Genomic DNA, 18,237 nt, shown 5'->3' on the forward strand with positions numbered 1-18,237 from the left:
GAAGCTGGAAGAGGGTCTGGATTTTGGGAGCCAGGTAGGCTGGCTCCTTCACAGGTGCATAAAGGAAGTAAGCGGCACCGGGTTGTACTTCCACCTTTTAAAATGATATTCAAGACAGCCATTTGGACCCCTCACTGAACTTTCTTTCAGATGGAGCAGAAGTGGCGCCAGTCCGGGGAGCCACTCCTGCCTCTGCTAATGCTGAAAAGCAGGTCTGGTTATGTACACTGCCTTAGCTACTGCTGTTGTCCACACTAGCCAGGAATGACTCAATTTGGAGGAAGAAAGGTGGAGGGAAGAAGGTTTCAGTCTAACAACAGTACTGTCTAAAGATGTAAAAGATTTTTTTTTTTTGAGGTAATTAAAAAAATTGTTGGTGGCTTTAAAGACTGGCGTTCTTATGTGCAGCGTGGCATAGAACAGCTTGTAGGCTGCAGATCAATAAACTGCAGTTAACTTTCAAGTCATGTAGGCATGCAGCTCTGGCTGGTTTATTAATTTACATTTCAGCCATCTAAAAGGTATTTCTAGAGAAATAAGCCACTATCTGGAGCTTCGGAATGAGCCTGCTCAACTAGAACAGGTCCTCAGGAATATGTTGCTTATCAAGTAGCTTAGGAAACCCTAAAACGCCGAGGGGCGCCCCTCCCCGTCTCATTGGGTTAGGGTTTCCTTTAGAGACTTGAGCACAAATCCTTTTTGTTTTCAAGAGTACTGGTATCTGAGCAGCAAGCACCTATGGCTTTCCTCACACCAGTCAGAAGGAAAAGGTGGCAATGGAAGAGCACTCAGGTCTCCGCGCTGCAACCTTCGGCAATGAGCGGCCTCTCTTCTTTCTCCTTTCCTAATGTCTCTAACCCTTGTCTCACAGTATGACACACCAGAAATAGTTTGTGTCTTTCCTTTCAATCATTTTTCCCTTACATATTTTATTTTTTAATATACACCTTTTTGTTTTTGATCATTTTTTCCCCAAAGCCTCTGTCAGTGATTATTCATTTTTGTGGATATACTTTAGGGAATCACAACATCCTGGAATTCCTGCTCCAAAATGGTTGGTATTTTAAGGAATACAAACTCATTCTGCTGTTAGGTTATCTTCCAAAAATTACTAGAATAGTACAGCTGTGGTTGGAACAATGTACCCTCAACTAACATTTCTGTTATCTGTGTCACTTCTCTCCCAAGTTGACATAAATCATGGGAGCTGCTTAGATCTACTCAAAATGGTCAGAGACTAAGGCTGTAGTGGATTACATTGTTTGAATCACATATTTAACCTAAAAAAATTTTATGAAATGTCAACACCATTCAAATGTGGACCACAGTGATAGCGTCTTAAATATATGTTTTTAAAAAACAAATGATTATGTAGAAATCCCCAATGTTCTCAGACCAATGTGTCTTCATAAAATTTATGTACAGCATTATCATTTTATTGAGAATGGTGATATAAATTTGAAGAACCAACTGCAACAATGACACATGCCACATTTTCATGTTGAGAATTTTAGATTAAAGACAAATTGACACTTTTACTTCTGACTGCATTCAGTTTTAACCAAGGTTGCTGGGGCTTTTCACTAAGAATGAAATTGTATTTAAATAGGGCTTTTAGAGTGTTCAAGTTACAGTTTAATTAACTCAATTTGGACAGGGTTTGGAGGGCATTGTAGTTCTTAAATCTCTAATTTTATCTCTAGAGGTAGCTGAAGCTACTCTAGACATTAGCAACTAAATAATTTTATAGACTTAGACTGATCATGATTGAATTATCTAAAATAAAGAAGCCTGTCAGAGTCGAATAAAAAGTCCAGTGATGAGCACAATGAGTGACGTACTACTTCTTAGTGGGATATCAGCAGACCTGAAGAAACAGTTCACATCTCAGTCTTTTCTGCTGCAAATGGGGATAAAAACACTCCCCTTTGAGAGTTGTTGGGAGGATTAAATGAATCATTCACACAAAGCACTCAGCATGGCTTCTGGCACAGTAAACAATAAATGAGATGTTATCAACATTATTAGCAGTAATTTTATTGTTCTGTGGCATTGCAGAATTCTCTAGAAACAGGAAGCATAAAGCAAAGGTTAAGGAACAGGGCTCTGGGGACACTGCAGTTCTTGAATTTCTAAGTTGATCTGCAGAGGCAGTCAAAGTTCCTGTGCTGTTCTGACATGACAGTGGACGGTGCCTGGCCATTCTCTTTCTTCCTTTTCCACAGACCCATGTACCTACTCACAAGTCCTACTGTTGGAAACAAATACATGTTTTGTCCTGTTTCAAACATACTCTGGACTTCGTAGCCTTTCCTGGTTTGATAACTCTTCCTGGAATCTGTCCCCCAACTATAGATATTCTACTTAGTGCTCAAATGTTAGCGCAGATATTTTCTTCTCTGTAATCCCTGGCTCCAGAAAAATCTCCCCTTGCTCTGTTTTCTTAGCATAGTAGCTACATTTGTCTAACAGAACTTCTCATCTCTTATATGAAGCTAGTAATTCTATTCCTTATGTCACCTGCTGCAAAGAAATTGCTGTACTATAGGGACAATATCTCACAAACGTTTGTATCTCTCACAAAATCTCAGTGATTTATTGGTATTTAATAAATGTTTGTCGATTTGTCTTATGGTTTTCATTCATTTGGACTACTTACTTACAATCCTTCTTCCTTGGAAATTTGTTATGTTCTTTTCACTTTACTCCTGGCTCCCCACTAACGATATGCAAATATTTCACTTAGTGTAGAATGTAGTGCCATATGCTGTGGAACAGATAGCTTTATATCAAAAATGCTTTATGGTCCCCTTGAGAAAAGAAGGTTAACACATATAATAACACAGTTGACTGCCAAAAAGTTAGAAATGATTCTAAGACAGAGGTCCTGGAAGGGCAGGAAGGTGACCAAAGTGAGGGAAGTAGGTTTGATTATTTACATAAAGAAACATGTTCTTTTCAATTCTTCCAACAAAAGGCCCTTTCAGGTTACTGTTACAAGGGACACTTGGTATAGCACCATTGGTTACAAAAATATTGTACTTTTCTTTTTTTCTTCTTACAAGATAAACACTGGCAAAAGGTGAAGGCAAATAGAAGTGGTTTCTTTAGTCCAGGGGACAGGGAGACAAGAAAAAGTGGTGGGGACTGTGGTACTTCTAAGTCACAGCTGTGGCTCACCTCAGTCAGTCACTGCTGTCCTGCGAGTGCTAAGAGGGGCTTACATTTCCTTTTTTATAAAGTGAGATACAGGAAAACCTGTACTTTTCCATAAAATCTCCATGGCTGTAAAAGTTGATCATCATCTTAAAGATTTAAAAACTGCTACTTTAAGCAAATCTTAGATGTATGAGTAGCATCTGTTAAAGGGTTTGAAGTACCACCTCCACAACTGTTTTGAAAACAAGACAGGAACATCCTACGTGAGGTTGGGATGTACTAACTTGGCCTTAGAGAGAGATGGTAAGTTAGGGCTGCATCTCTAATTTATTTCTGTCTTCTGTTTGACCATAGTCTCATCTCTGTTTTCTGTCATAAATTGTAGCCACAGTTCCGTAACAGTGAACCAGCTTCCGTGTAGTTTTTAATCTCAGTCCTTCTCTCTCCATATAATATCTAGATGTATATCTACATATATCTACCTACCTATCAACCTAAACTAAATGACACTTCTACACCCCCAGAGTTGCCCAGTCTATCCCCACCTCCTGCTGAGTTCTTTGAGGCTATAGTAAAGGTGTCACCAGATCAGTTTGTTACTCTTGCAATGTGGAGGTGGCCTTAATTTTCCTCGTCAGTCTCCTTTCATTTCAACCACAAGCCTATATCTCACTAATAGTTTGTCTGGAGTGGCCTCTACTGAAGGCATGAAACTTAACCTTTCGCAAAGACTGCTCCCACTTGATTAGGTTCTTCACTTCACTCAAGGAAATCCTTGCTATCTCCTGCGCGTACTCATTCAGTGCCACACTTGGGCTTCTCCCTAATTAAAAAGAAAAAAAGAAAACCCTCCTGTCTTAATTTTTAACAACTTTTTAAAATTCATGTCAAACCAAGCAAATTGCTCCTCCCTTTGTCATCCTGATGCACCATCTATATCAAGTAATGTGTTACACTGTGAGGTTGTCTGGCCTTTTCTTTCCAGTAACAAACAAAAGGTCTACCAATAAGTACTGGGGAAAAATGCAGGAAGTCCTAACCGTTTCTCATCTTCATCACAGAAGAATTGTAGAGCTCATGATTAAGGAGAGAGCTCAACACACAGCTGCAGCTTCAGGACAGTGCGTGTCTGAGACCTCCTTCCAATGCAAGGGCTGAAAAAACCATCACTAAATCTAGTTCTACTTTCCAAAGGAAGCAGTATGAAATACACTTTGAGAGAAGCCTGTTTTTTTCTTTGGTCTTTTTCTGTATCCCGACTAAGGACCATTTCTCCCTAGGATCCTCAGTTGTCCACGGAGGGCACTTAAGCCCTGGAGGAAGTGGCTGAGCCTGGCAGTCTTGCTTCCGTCCACACTTCTGCTAACAGGGAGAGGTGCAGGCGGAGGTAGTCGCTGTTGTTTTCTTTTTTTAAATGGCAAAGCTGTTTAAGTCCATTCAGATTTACTGTCCATACTATAAACTAAGTCTCGGAGTTTTTAAGGGGATGACGTAGGGAAACTGCATTTGAACATGACAGTGAAAGAGAAAAAAAGAGAGGGGGAGAGAGTAAGGAAGGAGGGGGCAGGAAGAGGAAATAAAGAAAACTAAAATAGCAAAGGCTGGATGATTTCCCAAAACCTTCTTTAGTACAGAAAACCAAAATAATGTCTGTTCTTGTCCCAAAGGCTACCGTACTTAGCTCTAAAATCCCAAGAAGGAACCTGGAAAACCGTTCACTCAAACTTTTGGGCACTGTATCCTTTGTTTAAGGAAAAAAAAAATTAGGTGGAAACAAAGTGTAGAGCAGATTAAAGTGGAGCCACTTTGATGGGAGATGGATGGGGCTGGAGTCCTGCCCAGTGCCTCCCCACCCGCCACCCCTGCCTCCCGGGAGAAGCCTTGAAGGGGATCTAAGAAGCAGTCACTGCTTTGAAACTTGTTTTGGCCACAACTCACTGTAAAAAATGCATTTCTAAGTGACTCTCAATAGTACACACACACAGGCACTCACAGCTGAAAGGGAAATTTCATAAAATAGTCATTATTCCCACTATATGTGATCATCTGGGACATTTTCCCTTCCCATTTAGTCTATTACACTTAAGCACTATTTCTAGTCCACTAGACGGATACCACTAATCAAAAAGGAGGTTAAAAACACTGCATTCTAACCCTCAGAATATTTCTGTAGATGAAGAAACATTTGTTCCAGTCTGGATTTCGCACTTCCCTAAGGAATGGATAAAGCAAGAGGCAGTAAGAAGTGGTAAGTAAAGAGCCTGCTATTGGGCTGCAGGGCCGACTCACTTGATCTAGGATGGGTAAACGCCCGTGGTAGGGAGCAGGGACGCTGACGCAGAGTAATGTTTGGTTTTTCTCTTGTGACAAATCATAGGATAAGTCAACTGGTTTCCATCACAGGGACTAGAGAAGCAAGGAAAGCCAGGATCAAGGCAACAGAAAAACAGGTGGGGTGAGAGAGCTTGTCTGTGCTGGAGTCTCTGCTTCCAGTTCATCTTTCAGAGCCCCATTTTACTTTTGTCCTTGGTTCCACTAAATATCTTTGTAATCTCCCATTTTATTAAAAAAAGAGAAGAGAGAAGGAAGAAAGGGAAATAAATCACAGCAATCATGACAGTAAGTATATTAACAAGTTATCGTTGATGTACCTAAAATCTATTCGTTTTAGAAAATTAGCACCAAGATTAGAAAAAGCTCCATCTCCTTTAAATGAACAATACAGAAAATATTTCTGGTGGGTGGACAAAAAGTTAAGGAGAATGCAAATATATATTTGTAGAAAGAATACCCAATGCCTATTGCTTTCTACCCTCAGGACTGTCACCCCATTATGTTAATCCTGTGGTAATCACAGGATTTAAAGGTTTTACCAAACTTTATTCACTAACAGAAATCCATCTCAAACGCCGTCTATTTCAGCGTGTGTCCCTTTTACCTCCCATGTCAGCAAGAGGTTCTAAGAAATGCACCTTTAAAAAATGTAGCCACAGTAAACCTGCAACAAGGCTTCAAACATAGGCACTCTTCTACCAAATCACAAAATGGTCTTTTATAAATTTTTCTCTACAAAAATAAATAAGAGAAAGTAATAAAAAAAGATAAAGCCTTCATACAGAATTGCAGCAATTATATCCCCACAGCTACACTATAACCCAAAACTTTGCAAAGGCTTTGATTATTGAACCATGGCTGAAGTGAATAATTTGCTTTTCAGTAGGAAAACAAGCACATTCATTCTCACTACAATAGAGAGAGGCAGTTTTAATTAAACCTTATCAAAAGATGAATAAAGAATAAACTCAATACCCATTCCGCAGAACTCTATTTTCATCTGTTTAGTTTAAGCTTGCCATGTTCATGCAATAATTATCCACTGTCCAAGGAATGCTGGAGTTGTGTTAATGTTGGTAAAGATTTAATTAGCTCAATTATCTGGAGAGTATTGAAGTGAGGCTCATGCAGTACATATTTCTTCAGGCTTTATACATACCTCTGATCAAAATACAATGCAGCTGAAATCTACAGGAACAAAGGACTCTTACTTCTATAAGTCTACTATTGAAACAGTTCCATACTTCATAATTTTATTACTCCAATTAGAAAAACACATACACAAAAGTCTTCAGAAGAACTCAGAAATAAAGGCTTATCTTGGAGGGAGGGGGGAGATAAAGCGTGTGAGAGAGAGAGAGCCAGGCTTTAACTGCACATGGTTAACTTCCTGGATGTGTAAATATGTTCTTAGAAAGTTAATTAAATTTATCTTTTAGATACATATTAACATACAAGTCTGGTCCTTTCAAAAAATTTCATTTTTTCAGTGTAGCCTACACATATTACCTTTTTTTTCCTCCTCAGAAAGCAAGCCATTTAAATAGCATTGAAAGCACAGTAACACAGACAACTGTTTCAATCTGTCAGACACCAGGGATAGACAGTAGGGTTCATTTCAGAAAGCAGATTGGCCCCCAGCGGCCTGACCTTCCTGGTGGGAAAGAGAACACAGTGCTGTGCTTGACAAGTTCAGCAACAAAGAGGTATATTCAAGTCCCCCCCATTCAGACATGCTTCTCACAGGGGAAAATGCAAAGCAGGAGAAAGAAATGCACCACTTCCAGCAAGGCAGAGTTTACTTAGATTAGACACAAGCATCTCACTCATAACAAAAAATAACGGTAACTTCAGAAACTTGCAACTCGCCCCTGCTAAGGCCTTAGCTGTATGTCTGCCTGGGACCCACACCCACTAGTCCTTTACCCATGATGGACAGGGTCATCTTGATGAAAGCTCTAATTACTGCACCAAAGAAGAGTGCACAGCTATTCTCCCAGAAGCTGGCTTATGTTAATTTTGAAGTAATCTTTTTCTTAATTTTTCATGTTAACCATTCGCATTTATTTTGAAACTCAGATGCTTTATTGTCAGAACCTTAAATAAACATTTTTTTTTCATTACTCACTATAGCAAAAAGAACAAGAACCATAAAATGAAACTGGGAAGAAAATATTAATTCAAAAACTCAGGTTAAATTACCTGCTATGTGTAAATACATATAGATTTTTCCAACCTCTGATAATGTCTTATTTTATATATAATATATATATATATATATATATATATATATATTCTATCAGTTTAAAAAGGAATGTTTCGTTTGTGATTTTAATTATATATTAAGATAACACATTTTTGAATACTAATTAAGTTCTATATGAAAAATCATGAATTTAAAAAGGCACTCACAGCTCCCCGTGATTACTTTTATATATAAGTACATTATTTAAACAATGTCCTGAACTATAAGGATTATGGGCACTTAGGCTCAAAGCAACTAGGGAAGCTGAAATAAGTCCTGATTTCTGAACCACAATACTGTGATCATCTAGCATGCAAGCAGGGACTGCAGGTATATATCCCTCATTAGAAATGTGTAGGGTTTTAGAAAACACATGCTGAAGGTCAGAACCCAGTTTTGAAAACTGGACACAGAGCGATCTCAGAAACTCATCTTGCTAGATAAAAGACCAGGGCAACTGAATGATGGGAATACTTCAATGCAACGGTCCAAACAATGAGGCTTGGCTTTATAAACAAACTCTGCAACCTCAAAAATTTCTTCAGGAAAATGGGGCAAAAATGAGCCATTTCAACCAAACTTGCTTTTTATCTGCTACTTTTCTGGAGCCATCTTTTTTGGAGAGTGCTGCCTCCTATGACAGACACAAGTGTAGATTGCTTTTGCCTTGTTTTCTAGTCTGGGAAGACTTTTAGGGTATGACTTGCTCAGTCTGGCTCTAAGAGGCACCCTCAGAACTTCAGAGGATTCTGTGTAAGAACAAAGGGCTCTTGGGTTCAGTCTGCAATACGAGTCACTTTTACCACAAAAATTCTCTTCGTTTGTGCTGCTAAAGGGGGATATTTTGAGATCATTGGGCTTAGAAGATCTTCAAACAGACCATAGTGTGCAAACAATTCTCAAGAACATAACTTTGCTGGGACAACTCAAGCCTGGGACCACAGCTTTGAGAAAGGCCCTTCAGCTGATTTTCCTCTGCTCTTCACGCTGAACAAAGCCAGGCTGACAATACCAAAATCTCCTTCTTTCTCTGGATTAAACCTCCTTTGCAGGAAAAGTATGCAAATGTTCTACCAGGCTCTCTTGTCTGAGGCTACTCTTCCCCGGCTATGTTTTCTCTGCCTGGCGAGCCAGGCTGACCATCCACTGCCTGACATGGAAACTGGCCTTCCAATTCAGCATCTTTCACAGCTCTGACAGTCAGATCCCTGGGCCTGCCACTGCCTCTAAAAGGGGCTCATTTAGTGGCAATTAACTATTCCCTGCATATTTCCTAAGGTATGGTAATTGTGCTAAAAGCCAACAAGTGAAGCATTCATTCTACGTCTCATTTAAATCTTTTTTCTCCCCCTCAGCAGTCTTCTCCCTCTGCCTTTTTTCACTCCAGCCGCTTCCCCTCTGGTTTTCTCTTTTTGCTCTTCCCTGGTAACATTTCAATTTCAAATAAAGAGATGGGTGAAGTTAAAAATTGGAAAGCAGAGCCTTTGAATGATGAAGCATGGTGTGGAAAGTCACAAAGAAAGTGAAATACTTAAAAATGAAACATTTTTGTTGGTAGAATTGTGTATGTATTATTACAAGTATTGTTACTTATATAATAATATATTTATATAAAACTTACATAACAAGCCAGTTTTTGTCCCTAGGTATGTCAGCATATATAATATCAATACAAATTTATTTTCTTAAAATATGATTATTTGCAAAATTAATGTTAGCCCACATTACAAATAAAGGGAACAGACAAAAAATAATGATTCTGTCTCATCAACCTCTCTCCTGTATTTTTATGCTGCAGGACAAGACGAAAGAAAGGTCAAGAATCTGAACTTCTGACCTCTGGAAATGGTTTCTGGCCCTATGAGTGGGCAGTGGAACACAGAGGACTGTGCCAACACTACCACGATCAGGAGGTGTGCAGGGGCAGAAGTGCAATGGGGGAGCGAGTACAGCATGAGCCACACTCAAGGGCTACAGCCAAGCGAAAGGGTCTGGAAGACAGTCATAGCTTTCTCACAACATCTCCTACACTCAATCCATAACACATTGTGGAGTTGATGCCAGCACAGGAAAGTGATGTATTCATTCATTGTTTCATTCAAAAGACTTGAAAAAACTGCCTGAAAACCCACTGAGGTAAGTGGCAGGTGCAGACTGTGATGTGCCATATCCTTCCACTGATGTGACTAATTCAGCTCTTCTCTTTGTGTTTTGGCTACATTAGGATCTCATGCTGCCTCTTAGTTATCTAGATGCTGCTATGTCTAGTGTTAATTTAGCTGCACTTCTTGGGGTAATAGAAAGAGCTTTAAATTTTAATTTACAGAATTCCCTGCCATTGTGCAAGGAGTTTGGCTAGCCTGCGACTCTTACTTCTCACCATAAATCTACAGAAGAAAGTCTAGGGAGGAGAGAGCATCAAAGAACTTGGGCTGATCTATAGGGACCCTGAGATTGGAATTACAGCGACAGCCTTTTATGGCTGTAAAACTGTACATTAACTAACTTTCCTAATTACAAAATAAAATTTGTAAAAACCATTTGCTCTGCTAAACCAAGGATATAACAGTTTAATGTATTTTTCAGTCATGTTTCCTATTATAGTTTTTATACATATAAGCAAAACATTCCACTCTTCCACATTATCATATGTTTCTTTATGTTACTTGCTTTAATTATTGTGACTTTTAAAGTTATATCATATTCAAATTACTTTAGTTGATTTCTTTACAAGTACATAACTAGTCAATTCTATTCTTAATAATTTATGAACAATGAATCTTAATATGAATCATTTTCTTATGCTAGTGTTTTCTTCATCATTGTAGTCATCAGCAAAAAAGTTACTGAGTTACCAACAGTAAGACACTTTCAAAACTTTGATGAGACATACTAAAAGATGGTCAAGTACTTTGCAGTTATTTTGGATTTAGGTAAAACTGAACATGGGAACTAGAGCTAACACTAAAAGGTACTATAGTGGTTGGCTGATTTTGTCAATTTGAGAAGTTTAGAAGCTTAACTAAATCAGCTCAGTAATTCTATGTCCTAGGTTGTAGAGGACCCATGCTAGGACAGCTTGTTGCCTAGAAGGTATAGAGGGGAAATAAGGAAGGATGGACTCGCTTTTGTTCTTTGGAGGAGCGCCAGTCTTCACCTTCAGCTTGGACATCATCTCTTGGCTTCCAGTGCAGACTCTTTGGCTTTCACTGCCACTCCTTTGGCCTTTACTGCAGACCCACCAGCCTCCTGATGTGGCCTTGCAGGGGACGCTGCAGTGAGCTCCAGACCTTGGACTGAATTCTTTGGTCTCCAGTGTGCAGACAGCCTCTGCCACTTCCTCATCCAACTCTGCGGGAGACCATCATAAGTTGATCTTGCAATTTCTTATGCATTTATATATCTTGTGTTATATCTGCTTATCTAGGAAAATACTGATGCAAGTACTTAAAAGCTCTCAGGCATTAGTATACCAAATGAATGCTCAGTATCCTAAGCCATGAAAACACTGAATTCTTCAATTTCAAAGATGATCTTAAATTTTCAATTCTGGAAAACTAGTGAACTCATTTTTTAATTTTTTGCATTTTTCCTAAGGTGTCAATGTATATTAATATATTAAATTCTGTACATCTACAAACAGTAAATTAAGGGGGTTGTTACTTTTATGAAAAGATACATGAACAAAAAAGAAACATTCCTTTGGAAATTAAAGGAGTTTATACATAAATTTTCAAGAAACATATTGTATACATTTTCATAAATGCATATTAAAGGTACCATTTTCTTGATAAAGACACAAAATTGTAGGGCTGAAGGACAGATGGGTATACAGTCAAAAGAAAAGAAAAAGTTGATGCACTGGTAGAATTTTTAACACTAAAAGACACGTGAAAAGAATTCTGTGTATTTTCTTTATTTCCTTTCAATATATGATCTACCATGATAAGTTCAAAGAAAAGAAAAGAAAAATATCACATCTTGTTTCAAGGTTGTGAAATGATTCCTAAAGGATCTTCCAGCCTCAAGATGTTTTCAGTCTAACCAGGATGTCTCACACATTTCCTCATGGGCAGGCACTGAAATCTAAGCTCTTTAGCGTGTCATTCATAATCTTGCTTCAGATTGCTTTTCAGTCCCAGCTCTACTCACGCCCCACCTCCCGTCCTCTACTGGGCCATTCACAAGCTGCTGTACTGCCGCACTTCCTGACAGGGCTTCACTCTTGGTGTTTGTTTCCTCCTTTGGAAAATACCCTTCTCTTTCTTCATGCCTATGAAAAATCCCCCACTTGTCCTTACAAGTAGCATCATGAAAGCTTTTCCTGTAGCCTTTATCATTCTGAAGTCTAAATAACTGTTTTATTTATTACTGCCTAATACAGCACCAATATATTTGGTAAAAAATTATGATTGAGGAAGCAGCCAGATATTTGCCACTTCAGGCCCCTCCCACTCCTACTTCTATACCTTAATTTTTTGAATTAAAAAGAAATTTTTTGTGGTACTGTGGATTGAACGCAGACCACTACAATGACCTACATCTCCAGCGCTTTTTTTCATTTTTGATTTTGAAACGAGTTCTCACTAAATCACTAAGTTGCCCAGGCTGGTCTTGAACTTGCAATCTTTCTTTTTCAGTCTTTCAGAGTACAAGAGTCACCATTCCCACTTAGTTAATATTTTAAAACCATTTAATAGGTATAAATTCTGTGCTATGTTAAGAGATAGAGAAATACCGAAAGAGATAAAAAAGTAAACAAGTCCCTGTATTCGGAAACGCATATTCCAGTGGCTTCAATATAGAGGGACCAAAACTTGATTTGCTTTCAACATTTGAAGAATAGGAAAATGTTCACAAAATTCCTGCCTGACACTGTACCAGACACACTTTTTCAGTTCTATCTCTGAAGTCCAATGAGGCCATATCCCAGGTGCATAAACACTCTGCTTTGTTGGTGAATCTCTATTTTAATCTATTTTCAATTACAATATTAGAGCCTTGAGAATCTCAATGCCTCTCTCTTTCTCCATGGCAGCCCTGGAACTTGAAACATAGCTGAGGATCCTCCTGCAGCAGCTTCCTGAGCACTAGGATTACAGACATGTGCCTATAATAATTGGGCTCTAGTAATCATCTTGAGTTCCTTCCATGTCATTGAGAACCTGTGAGGAACTCCTGCTCCTCTGAGTTTACTTCCTGGAGATTATATAAAGGTCTATGAAGCCTCATCCGTCTGAACCAAGTGATCAAGGTCAATGTTACCAATGCAAGTCATGCAAGTCATGTACTTCCTGCCATGATGTGATGAGAAGAGCACTTCATCTTAATGGCAGTCTTCCCAAGTCCAGAACCCTGGTATAATCAAGAGAAAACATCATAAGGGACCGTGTACAGAATACTTGGGCCATTTTCTTCAAGATTATTGAGGCCATGAAAACAAAAGAAAGATATGAAAAGCTATCACAGACCAGAAGAAACTAAGAAAACCTCAAAAGTAAATGCAGTGTGATATCCTGGATGAGCTGCTGGAATAGAAGGACACTGGTGTGAAAGTAGTACGAATATAGTTGTAGTACAACTATCAATAGGGTACTAAGGTGTCTTAGTCACTTTCCTCATCAACTTCCACAACTATCAAGAAGTCACCCTACACTGTATCTGATTATGACTGTACTAACAGCCTCACAGTCCTAAGAGAAGCTATATAGAGGGGCCTAATGACTTAGTATCATGTGGCCAATGGCTCTGCCAGCAGGTCAGACTAAGTGGATGTAAACAAAGGAAAATCACAGCCCCACCCACCCAAACCAATATATAGCAAAAGATGCAACAAATTGTCTACTAAACATTAAGGGGGACAGTAAATGATATTCAACTATGATTTTCAGATGGTGCCTTTGTGAATATAAACTTCTAGTTGTTGAACTCCAGAAAAACTGATATTACAATTCAATTGATAGAACTGGAATGACTATAATTTTTGCAGAGAATAGTAACTTCATCAAGAGGGAAAATGTTACCAACATAATTGGTATATTAGAATAAACATGTATCACTACTGAGATAGTCCAGTGGTTCCTGCTTTCTGGTCTTAGAAACTGTTAATACTCTTTAAAACTTACAGAGGACAACCTCCTCCCAAGAGCTATTTGTTTACATTGAATAAAAATTGAAATTTTTCATATTCAAAAACAAAATTGCAATTTGTGAATATTTAATTTAGTTAACAAGACACTACATGTTAACATAGAAACATTATTTTAGTAAAAAATAGCTATGTTTTCCAAACAGAATCATTAAGGGGTCACACAGCTTTTACAGTTATGCAAATCTTTGCAGTGCAGGCTGTGGTGGATTAATTAATGGTCAACCTGTAACACCCAGCTGAACTGAATCAGCATGGTTCCGAGTGTGCAAGGCCCTCACATGAGAATTACTGCCAACAGCATAAAGGCAGAACTGGCGGGGAAGATGGTGCACTGTTGATTCTCTGGCTTTCCCCATATGACCTCGGCTGTTCTCATCATTGGAGGAGCTCAGGTGCTCGCTGTTGCTGATGGAGGTGGTTCTCTTTGGAGAGCTCTGTTCCTCACCTTGAGCACTGCTTCCTGGCTCCAGTTCAGATCCTTCAGCCCACTGGCAGATCCTTTGTCCCAGTGGCACAGATGTAGTTTCTTCCACTGACTTTTAGGCCTTTCCACTGCAGATATTGATATGGTCATGCATGAGACATTATTGTAGGCTCTAGTGCTTCAGCTCGACTTGTGCAGGGCATCGCTATAGGATCTAGGTCCTCAGTTGGATTCTTTGGGTCTTCAGTATGTGGACAGATCTCTTGCACTCTTCTGCATTTGACTTTTTGGGTGAATATTACAAAATCATCCTATAAATTATATGTCCTGTATTAAATCTATTGCCTTGCAAACCCTAACTACAACATGAGCTGAACGGGAGAGTTGGACTCTCATATTCTATTTGGATTCATTCTTCTGTTGGTTGAAGCAACAGACAAAAATATGAAATTGTTTCAGAGATACGTAATTTGAAAAGAAAGAAGTACTTTAGTAGCTCTTTCAGATAACTGTGGATATGTTTTTCTTTACATTACAAAGCCCAAGTTGACTTATAACAGGGAATCTGAAATTGTATCAACAGTCTTAGTTTGCTTTACACTTTCACTGACTATTCACTCATGTACAGTTTTGCTAACATGAGTGCACTGATCATTTGGAAAATATTTGTTCAATGAATTATGCAGCTCTTTCAAGTATTGACACATCTAACTATATGCATTTTAAAAATCACATTTGTGTGTATTGCAATCAGTCTACTTAGAAAGGTTTTAGAGAAACTATTCAGTTCACAATAGAAAACCAAAGTTTTCTCAAATTCTAATTTGCTAGTAAAAGCTTTATTTTCATCAGTAACAGAAGATGTTATTAGTTGTTTTCCATGAATGGCATAAACTTTTTGTTCACTTCAAAACAATATATTTCAAATGTGTAATCTTGTTAGAATAACCATAATTTTTCAGTCATTTTTTCATATAAAAACCATGTTCTAAGAGAAAAGAAGCTATTTCAGTTTGCAGCTACTCAAGAGCTTTTCTCTGAGACAAATGGTAACAAGGGATATAATGGAAATGATTATGCAAACATCCCATTTAGTCACAAATAATATTAAAAAGGCATTTATTCAAAGGTAGAAATTCAATAAAATTAATTTTTACTTTTTCATTAAGAACAGAATGAAGCAAAATTGACTACTTAAAAATTTCTATTGCATGATGGTAAAGAATCTAGTGCCACTGCCTAGATTTATATTAAAGAGCCACAAAGAGCCAACAGTTTTACCACTGTTGATTTTTTCAAAACTACTGAAAGTGGTTTTGAATTCCTGGAGCTTCTGTGGAGACATATGCTATACAGAGTACACTTTGAGATCTGCTGATCCAGAGGATAACTAACTAAAAGGGTGCCATCCTTTTGCCTTAGAATCTAGGGACCTCATCTGAAGAGAATACATAAATCTGAAGGCAAGAGCTTTAGCATATGGTCACTCAATCCAAAGATCCATGGAAAGACCCAACAAAGAGAATGAATAAAATAATATATATATATATATATATATATATATATATATATATGTACTAGAGTATTTCAGTTAAAAGAGAGATGCATTAAGAAGAATGTGAAAGAGTGGGGAATCTATCTGGTAAACACAGAGCCAACTCTGAAAGTTGGGTTAAGGGTACGGAGTGGAGAAAAGGATAGTGATGAGAAGACATATGCACAGACTAATGTTTCCACCCTATCCGGCCAGCCATTTTCTGACTGCTGGTCTGGAGAATTGAGGGCTTCTTACTTAAAAGTGAGCGGAAGACTGGGAAGTCAATATGTAGACAGTAACAGTCAGTTCTTCATTGGTTGGTTGGTTGGTCATTCACTTACTCAGTCATGGATTTTATTCATTCATCCATTCATTCATGCACACATGCACTAAAGACTGGCAGGGCTTCATACATGCCAGGCAAATGCTCTACACCACATACCCAGTCCCCAAATAAAAAGTAGTTTACTTTTCTAATACACTTATAGTTATTAACAAAATGAGTTACTGTGGAAGAATGAAAAATTTAACTTCAGGTGAACCATTTCAAATAGTATTTTCTAAAGAAAAGAAAAATAACAACAACCATTTTTTACAGACTGCACAATAAAACTTTTTAAATGAGGGGATGAATGGATTCACACTGATGTTTAAAATTTTAGATTTGACAGAACTAATGCAGTATATCTTGACAGCTATATCCAGTAGCTTAATGCTAAGCTTTTTATGCTGAATAAGAAATAGAATGAATTTTGCACTAGTGTTTTGACTGGGAGGTTTTAAGATTCCTATTCACATTAGACAGCAGTCTGTGGCTGCTTGATAAAACAAGCCTTGGCCATTTAATAATTGCCTCATAAAATGTCTAAATATTTAAGGGAAAAGAGAAATCGAAGGCAAAGACATTTTGAAAATATACATTTTAACTAGAATCTGGATGCTAAGTAAACGTCTTTTAGTGTTCATTTAGAAAGACTTGCAGCTGTGGTTTATGTGACTTGAAACAAGGTGTGAAAGATAAATGGTATCATAAAAGTTTCTTATCAAAAAATACATTTGCTAATGGAATTTGGGTAGAAAAAGGTTTTATACTGCTTAACACATTGTAAAAGCACTGGAAGCTTTAAATTTGGACCTTAGAGTATGTACATGTTAGAAAATATTTTGTTTTGTCACTAGGTTCTTTATGGATTGCAGGTTAATTTTCTCTCTATGGGAACCATCTCAGTTTAATTCTATTTGTAAAGAAGGCTACTGAAAATTGTTGACTTTATGGTAGGATATAAAATTCTAGTTCTAGGCACTAATGGAATTAGAGAGTTTCCTTTTTAGAAAAATGAAGATAAATTTTAAATCTTATATCATGATTATGATATACTTCTATTCTAAAATGCACATCTGTATTTTAACATGGATTAGATCTGTCTCCCAAAAGGCACCTGGTTGCCTCTAATAATAAGACTGCATGTGAATCAGGAATCCTGGTTTTATTTGTGCAGCTTAGTGAACCACTGAATATAAACAGCAGCCCTGTTGTAATTCAGTATGCAACTGAGCTAGTCTTCCACACCAACAGAGGGGGAAAAAAATCCCTCTTATTTTTTAAAGTTGCCCATCTTTATCCATTTCTGTGGAATTGCCACAATTGCCCAGATAAAACATTTGAGAGTGTGTCAGCTTTAATTAATGTAACATGACCTGATCATTTCCACAGTTAAGAATAAAGAAGTTTGCATTCTTTAAATCCAAAGCTCAACCTGGAGATTATGCTAAGTTGCTTCATTCATAGTCCACACTCCTCCGCTCATGTCAGAAGGACAGCATTTGTCCCCTCTAGTGATAAACAAATTATACATGAAATCAATTCCACTTCACAATCATTTTCCCTATTGGGCATTATCTTTCCTTCCCTGCTCCCTCCAGTTAAGCCCGTATCCTGTAACTTGCTAATGAGCTGAGGGCTTTCTGTTCCAGGTGGCACCCCCTGCCTGGAAGTCATGACATTTCCCATTTCGAATGCTGCTGGCATTTTCCGACAGCTCCTGCTAACTAGCCTTTTTGACCCACACTAAGAGGAACTCATCTGATCGAATCCTCTAACCTGCCAATCATTCCAGCAAATGATCTTCACAGTCACTCCCAAGGCAGGAATGGAAGCAGGAAAAAAAAAAAAAGGAAAAGCGGGTGAGAGAATGAGGGAGTCCGCAAAAGCGGCTGCCTCTGCAGCTACCTAATGAGAATACTTTAAGTCTCTGAGGCAGCTGAAACACTGAAAAACTGGTGGGAAAATTAGGACACAACTGAATGCCTGGGTCTGTAATTACTGATTTCTTTCCATCCTGAGATCATTTTGAGAGCAACACCTCTGAGATGTGCCAGTTTCTAAA

The 18,237-nt window shown here is 38.1% G+C and overlaps 1 protein-coding gene across 8 annotated transcripts in view; it reads right to left on the reverse strand.

Moving 5' to 3' along the window:
* The window catches only part of Cdk14 (cyclin dependent kinase 14), a 567,752-nt gene that overhangs the window by 54,148 nt on the left and 495,367 nt on the right, over window positions 1–18,237 (reverse strand). Inside the window, exon 16 of one of the 8 annotated variants that reach the window (XM_063243007.1) lies at window positions 949–11,089. The exons of 6 other annotated variants lie outside the window; for them this stretch is intronic. The gene's annotated coding sequence lies outside the window, so the exon portion shown is untranslated. Of the gene's footprint in view, window positions 1–948; window positions 11,090–11,638; window positions 13,094–18,237 lie in introns of those variants that run through there. One more of the 8 variants, XM_063243014.1, reaches the window with a different exon arrangement.

The sequence above is a fragment of the Cavia porcellus genome, unplaced genomic scaffold (assembly GCF_034190915.1).
Source record: "Cavia porcellus strain 051 isolate PalLab524CR breed Dunkin Hartley unplaced genomic scaffold, mCavPor4.1 scaffold_2, whole genome shotgun sequence".
NCBI classification, from domain to species: Eukaryota; Metazoa; Chordata; class Mammalia; order Rodentia; family Caviidae; genus Cavia; species Cavia porcellus.